At 43.6% G+C, this 7,614-nt stretch overlaps 2 non-coding genes across 2 annotated transcripts; both read left to right on the top strand.

Annotated features, from left to right (window-relative positions):
• The first annotated feature begins 1,485 nt into the window (after positions 1-1,485).
• Positions 1,486-1,557, top strand: trnam-cau (transfer RNA methionine (anticodon CAU)). The gene has a single exon. It is a non-coding gene; the product is annotated as a tRNA-Met (tRNA).
• A 4,779-nt stretch (positions 1,558-6,336) lies between these two features.
• On the top strand, positions 6,337-6,418 carry trnas-aga (transfer RNA serine (anticodon AGA)). Its single transcript has one exon. It is a non-coding gene; the product is annotated as a tRNA-Ser (tRNA).
• Positions 6,419-7,614: the final 1,196 nt, after the last annotated feature.

The raw sequence follows: 7,614 nt of genomic DNA, 5'->3' as shown, positions 1-7,614 counted from the left end.
CGCGTGCGTAGTGATCGGGAAGAGAAATTGAGGTTAGATGAGCGGCCAGGATCGAAATGAATGGCGGAGTTGTCTCGAAAAGCCAAATAGCCTACTCCGACTTCTATTGTCTATATTTAAACCAAGCATTTCAACACTTTTGTTTGTGAAGTTTGAAAACTAGGTGGAAAATCCCAGATGAAGAAATTTCCCGCACGATGGTTGGCCTTTCATTGCCGTCGTTGAGACGCCGGGATAAGCCTGTGACACGTGGGACAGTTTAGAATGGTTCCTTGCTGTATATCAGTCCTCGGCTGGGGAATTCTAAGAACACCCGCACATTTAGGGAAGGTACGGAAACTCGGCAGTGATGTTCTAAACATTATAGCAACAACTATAATTCTCATTGAAACCTACTGAATGTTGAAGGACCAAGATAAGGTGGACGTGGATGGGATGTTTCCTCTGGTGGGGGTGTCCAGAACTAGGGGGCATAGCCTCAAAATTGAGGGCCGACCTTTTAGACTGAGGTAAGGAGGATCTTGTTTTTAGCCAGAGTAACAATTCTGTGGAATGCTCAGCCGCAGACTGCGGTGGAGGCAAGTGTATGGAGTTGAGTGGGATCCGGGATGAGCCGTGATGGAACAGCGGAGCAGACTCGATGAGCTGAATGACCGATTTCTGTTCCGATGTCGGATGGTTTTATGGTCTAACTAAATCCCGATGAAGGGATTGTTTGAGGGACGTGCTTGCGATGCGGAAAACAAGTCAGCATCTAAATCCGCGAGTTCCATTCACAGCAAGACGAGGTGAACTTCTGGTTCAACTTGGAATCCAACATTTATTCAGTGATCAGGACAGGATGTGACCTCGGGGTTGAACGTAGTGACTCCAGAGTGTGGCTCAAAATGTTGCTTTTTAATAATAAGCCCCAGTAGAGGGATGAATTGTCCATGTTAACAATTAAATAAGGTGAAGCACATTCAATGGCGAAATATGTGGAACTAGGTTCAAGATAGGATAAAGCATGAACGACATAGAGAAAATAACTGGGTGGTCCAGAAAGTAAGGAAGAAAGAAACGAAAGTGGAGACAGAACGAGGTAAAACAAGGAATTAACAAGCGAAAGTGAAGTAAGTGGGTAGGAATAAGGGGAAAAGATGGAATTGATGCAACATGGACAGACACAGACGGAGACCCAGACATGTACAGACACCGACACAGACAGAAACTGACACAGACAGAGATGCAGACATTATACAGACACAGAGACACAGACACAGACTGAGACATGCACAGACATTGACAAGACAAAGACATAAACAGGCACCGACACAGGCACAAACAGAAACATAGACCCAGACATACACAGATACGCAAACGCACACATCCACACCAAGACACACGCGCGCAAACACGCTTAGAATGATACACACAGACACACACACACACACACACACACGAGATTGCACATCATTCATGGAAGAGCAATGTTGTTTTTTTCATAGCAGAGTGGCGCAGCGGAAGCGTGCTGGGCCCATAACCCAGAGGTCGATGGATCGAAACCATCCTCTGCTATGTCAGCGGCTGCCAACAACAATTTTCCTTCAGTGCACTTTAAAACACGAGGCCATCCCATCATTGGTAGATTCAAGGAAATCAACTGGCTTTCGGCTGGAATGTACTTTTATATGTTATCCTTTTTAACTTTTGAGGAGGTTTCTATTTGGTGGAAAGATTAACCAATTGTGCATTGAGGTATCTTAATGTCATCTATTCTCTGCAGGCCAGGTAAAGAGCGCACTCCGCATTTCCGACCGAGACCTTTCATCAGGACTGGAGAAAAAGATGGGAAGACCGTGCACAGGAGTCTCTCTCTCTCTCTCTCTCTCTCTCTCTCTCTCTCTCTCTCTCTCTCTCTCTCTCGATTTTCCAAATCTTTCGCTGTATCGATTTCTCAGACAATAAATCCTGCTGGAGAATGCTCTTCATCCCATTGCACAATCAGGCACAAATGGGAGCGTGTCCACTGGCCAGCGCTCGACAAACAAATAGCTGAATCGGAAAGGATTCCCGAGTCCTCTCGGGTCGCAGAGGAAGAAATTCATGTTATGATCTGTGTTATCAATGATTACACTGTATCTCAATTGTGATATGCAGGAAGGTTTGGACCTGAACAGTTCTGCATTTTAAGTGGGGATGTAGCTTAGTGGAAGAGCGCACGCTTTGCATGTATGAGGTCTCGGGTTCAATCCCAGGCATCTCCACATTGCATTGAATTTTGAAGCTCATTAGGTTTCAAAACCGTCTGGGACGAGAATGGCAAGGCATCCGAAGGCCAGACCCTACAGAGGATAGAGATTCTAACATTGAGACCCAGTGATTTGCGGTCCATTCAGAACTGTGGGAATTCTGACCTTCATTCGATTATATGGACGGATTGGGATGTGAACGAGACTCGGGATTGGTAAAATAATTCCCGGAGTGTGGGTGTATTCTCCGATGCACCTCAGACTGCCGTCGCTGCTCGTTACGTCGAAGTCTGACGAAAGTAACAGACACAAAGTGGAGGAGAATTTCAGCGGGCCAGGGGGCATCCCCGCCCGAAACATTGACTGTTTACTCCTCCCCATAGATGCTGTCTGACCTGGTGATTTGTTCCGGCATTCTGTGTTCTGGATTTGCAGCATCTGCAGAATCTCCCGTGTTTATAAATAACAGCCGCAGACAAAGAGAAGGAAGGCAAGGAGACACAGAGGGAGATTACCAGTGTGTCTGACTGCAGGACCGTAGGAATAGGGTCAGAATGATAATGAAAATCACATCCGTTGCTGAAATGTCGGGAACGAGATATCCTGCTGGGACGGAGCACAGAGACCGGATAATAACCGGATGGGGTAGGAAGCGATGAACAGGGAGAGGAGGGCGGGCAGGGAGGTAAAAGCGTAAGAGAGACACGAGGGAAATTAGACAGGCAAAATATTCCAACAAACAAAACAATAGATAATCGGGGGAAAGCGACAAAATTAACAAATAAAAAGACAGGAGAAGAACAGAGATATTTACCTATCAGCGGAATGGCGCGGCGGGAATGTGCTGGGCCCGTTATCCAGAGGCTGGCAGATCCAAACCATCGTCTGCTATTCTTCAGCAGAATATTTTACCGCAAATCACCGTCACGTCAACTGTGTACACAACACACTTTTCACTAAAAAATAAAAACTTGTGCTTTCAATTTCAGTTTCCGTACACTCACTCCATCACTTTCTGAGATTTGTTGCGAATTTCGCGGGTAAAACGACAATTCCTGTCGTGCTCAGCGATTGCCCAGCACATTTTGTTCTCCGCTGCATGAAGCTGTGTCTGGTATTGAACTGATTGAACAGACAATACTGGAAACACTGATCACCTCAAGAAATATTTGTGAGTGATGAAACGGGGTTAACCTTTCTGATCGTGACAGTCAATTAGAAATGGTGAGAGAAGAAGATAGCTTTTAGTATCAAAGGAGCTGATAAGTCGGGTGGGAAGTGAAAAGGGGGACATCTCTGATGGGGCGAGACCAATACACGACGGTGGTAAGACATTCAAAAAGAGAAACATTGGGCTAAAATGGCAGACGAACGACGTGCCGAAACGTTAATTTCATAGAGAAAGATGTAATGTGGCTGAGTGATTCCAGGCCGAGACGTTTGTGAGACACGTGCTGAAAAACAGGTACAACACACGGCGATCGCCGGGAATCGAACCCGGGTGAGCTGCTTGAAAGGCAGCTATGCTCATCCCTATACCACTATCGCTCCATGTTGCAGGAGTTTCGAATAGTGAAGCGTCTCCCATCCTCCATGTGATTCCACAGACCCCGAGCTGCTCTCTGTCGGATCAATCCTCACTCTGCAGCAGGTTTTATTGCGTTCAGTTGACATCGCCATTCTCAAACAGAGGGAGTTATACAACAGCCAATGAGCATTCACCAGCGATCGGACTGAGTGAGAGCCGAACTCTCAGAGAGTCGGAAGGGCTGCAAACGGTGCCTGTCTCACATCAGCACATGGAAAGCAAATCCTGATCGTGCATGTTCTTTAGAAAAGCCGATTCATATGTACGAGGTTGATTGATAAGTTCGTGGCCTACGGTAGGAGATGAGTTATACAGCTTTCGTTACATGCACAAGCAGGTAAATTCTTTGCGTGATTATTCAGAATGTTTGAAGTAAATAACATCCCCTTCCACCGTAGGCCACGGATTTACCAATCACCCCTGATGAGCTATTATCTTCAAACTTTCTGCACAATCACTCAGAGAGTTGAACTGCATGTGCATGCAACGAGAGCTGTATAACTCATCTCCATCTACCTCAGGCCACGAGCGTATCAATCACCCCTGCTTCGGACACTTTCTGCAGGTCCAAGATCGGGATGTTCCACGACTCTGGACTAATTGTGTAAATGTAGGAGGGGACTATGTTGAAAAATAATTGTGTTAGATTTTCTAAAACTGACTCATTTTACCTTAGGGCACGAACCTATCAATCACTCCTGTAGATGTGAGTTCAGTTTAGGAATAAATAAAATAATTACTAACAACCACTTTGCTGGGATTGTACTGCGATTCTCTCCATAGTTGGTAGAAGATTGAGTAGCAGATCTGCTGGCAAATCACACGGAAATGTCATGTGGACAGGGTTACAACGATCAGACATTTCAACTTCTGCAAAACAACCAGATCATTGTTTTTTGTGCAAGATATGAAATAGAATTTCTGAAGTGTTCTGAAGAATATTTTTGTTCCAGACCATCGATAGTCCTACTAGTGTTGACAATGGAACTAGGTTAGAAATTTACTCTGTAACTTGTAAATAATCAAAACTCGCACTTTACTGTCTCTGCATAATTGGCAACGTAACTATGTCGACACCGGGCCAGCAAGTTAGAACAAGAATCTGCTGTTCCCTCTGTACCAGTACTCACTCAGACTACGTTTCCCAACTATATCACCAAATTAAGGCAGCTCAGTTTGCCACGTGATCGATCCTTTCTTCTCCCAGTCACTGACTTGGGGGATCTTCCTTGCGGTGGTGGGTTTCCAGAAAGAGTTATCACTGGAAGCACATTCGAAATTTCCACTTTTATATTCATATTTTCCAATTCAGTTATCCCATTCCAGCCTCATTGGCCGTAGGTCACCTGATTGGCTTAAACTCTCCCTTTTCTTTGCTCTGCTCCATACCAGCATCCACTTATTTCCCTCTTCCCAGCAAGCGTCATATTTATGGCTATATGTTCCCTTTAGTAACCAGTTTAAATCACTCCAGGCAGGCATTGACCCCAACATTCACACATTTGCATGTTATACCATATCAAAAACAACTCACAAATAATGTCGAATTTGGAAAATATCTTTTGACCCGCAGATGACCTGAAGCAACTTTGTGTTTGCTTTAAAACAGAAATTTTCCTCTCACAAAATGGAAGATGTAAAACGGTTCCAGAAAATGACGTCTTCATTTCCAAGCACATGGCTGGTACAAATACACTTGATCTGTCTGCTTCCACTGTCCTTGAGCCATTCGAGTTCGATGTTATCTTACATATTTTAAATCCTCCGTGGCCAACATCTCCTCTTTTTCGATCCACGGAAAATCCTGGGGATGACATTACTGTTAATATGTCTCAGTGAATATGGCACAGAAGGATCAGCAGCATTCATGACTTAATCAAAAATACAGATAAGGATTTAAAAATATTATCCGAACAAAAACATGAAGAAACATGATAAGTGTACCCTATTTCATACCATTCTGTACATCGGTAATTTAACGGGAATCAGTATTATTGATATATGGTGTTTAGGAAAAAATGGTACATGGATCTTAGAAAAGTAGAGGCCTTTGCGTAATCCAAGGTAACTTCTAAAGTAAGTTCAGCACAACATGCGGGCCGAAGGAACTTTATTGTGCTGTAGGTTTTCTATGTTTCTATATTGAAACGCAATATAACTGTATGAAATCAAACAAAATATGCAAAAATAAATGTGTAAAGGCATGGTGCTCGCAAACACTAACGTTATGAAAGTTGCCCTAAAACACAGGCTGGGGAAAGTACCATGGGTAGCCACTAGAACAAAGAGCAAAGCAATGACAACATGTGAAGTAATAAACATCAAAGGATGTAAATTAACATTTAAACCCCAGTTCCAAACTTTATTCCAAAAGGGATGGATTCTGCAAAACATCACTGGCTAAACCGACGTGATATCTGATAGTCTTTGACGACACATCCCATTGTTTGATTTGGTAAATAACTCTATCTGACTCTACCATAATATAAATTATAGGTGGAAGAACACTAGAGCACTGGAGTCGTGGCTGAGTGGTTAAGGCGATGGACTAGAAATCCATTGGGGTTTCCCCGCGCAGCTTCGAATCCTGCCGACTACGTGTTTATATCGGTTTTGATTCCCTGATCCCTCCCAAGGATGCAGATTTTAAAAAAAAGTCGAAACACCGATATTTGTTCGCCGCCTGCAAATCCAGGAAGATCCCCTGTGTTCCGCATTTATTTAGGTGGTGTCTGTTCGGCTGTTATCCGAAATGTTGGTGGTTCCAACCTATCCAGGGGCGATGTTGATCCAGTGGCCTTTGCTGTTCGTTTTGGGCGCTCTGTGCTGACCGTTATATATTCATTAAAAAAGACATATATCCACATACAGAAAACAGAACACTACCACGACCTGTCTTGCTTACATTCATGTTGCCATAAACTGAATATACTGCACATGGACGATCAAACCAGCAGAAACACGTACAGGGCACCAATGTATTTCATATTTAAATTTATGTTACGCCACTGGAACCAGAGGGATAAATTCACTCAACTTCACTGACACCAACACTGACTGTTTCCACAACTCACTTTCAAACTCGATATTTCATGGTGTCGACATTTTTGCTTTGTTGTTGTTGTTGTTGTTATTATTATTATTATTATTATTATTATTATTATTATTATTATTATTATTATTATTATTATTACTTTCTCAGCTCAAGCTGTTAAAACCCGAAGTCCGGGAGTACTGACGCAAACTCATTCCTCAATAGCTACGGACTGCCGACCATTCTAGTGGCGTATAGTATAGTGGCTTTCAGGAGATTTACAAAAATATTGGGTTGCTGTTCTAACTGTTTAATGTTATGGTGTAGTGACTATGAGATGATAATTTTTGCTGATATTACCATTGGGACAATCTCCAGACTGTTCATAAGAACATAAGAACATAAGAGATAGGAGCAGGAGTAGGCCAATCGGCCCCTGAAGCCTGCTCCGCCATTCAACAAGATCATGGCTGATCCAATCTTAACTTTAGTTTTCACCGAATCCCACAAGGCAACAGTGCCAACCAACAGGGCACCATGCCGCCCATTTTATCTTATTATTCATCCCGCCCAAACCCATGTGATCACCCGGGGAAAAAAAACCGAGTTGCCAATTGAGGAGAAAAAATCTGGAAAATTCCTCTCCGACCCATCCAGGCTATCGAAAACTGGTCCAGGAGATCACATGGCTGATCTAAACCTAGCCTCATGTCCGCTTACCTGCTCGCTCACCGTATCCCCTAATGCCATTTTTATCCAGA

This window comes from Hemitrygon akajei, chromosome 28, assembly GCF_048418815.1.
Source record: "Hemitrygon akajei chromosome 28, sHemAka1.3, whole genome shotgun sequence".
Taxonomy (NCBI): Eukaryota; Metazoa; Chordata; class Chondrichthyes; order Myliobatiformes; family Dasyatidae; genus Hemitrygon; species Hemitrygon akajei.
This window is presented reverse-complemented; position numbering and strand designations above follow the sequence as displayed.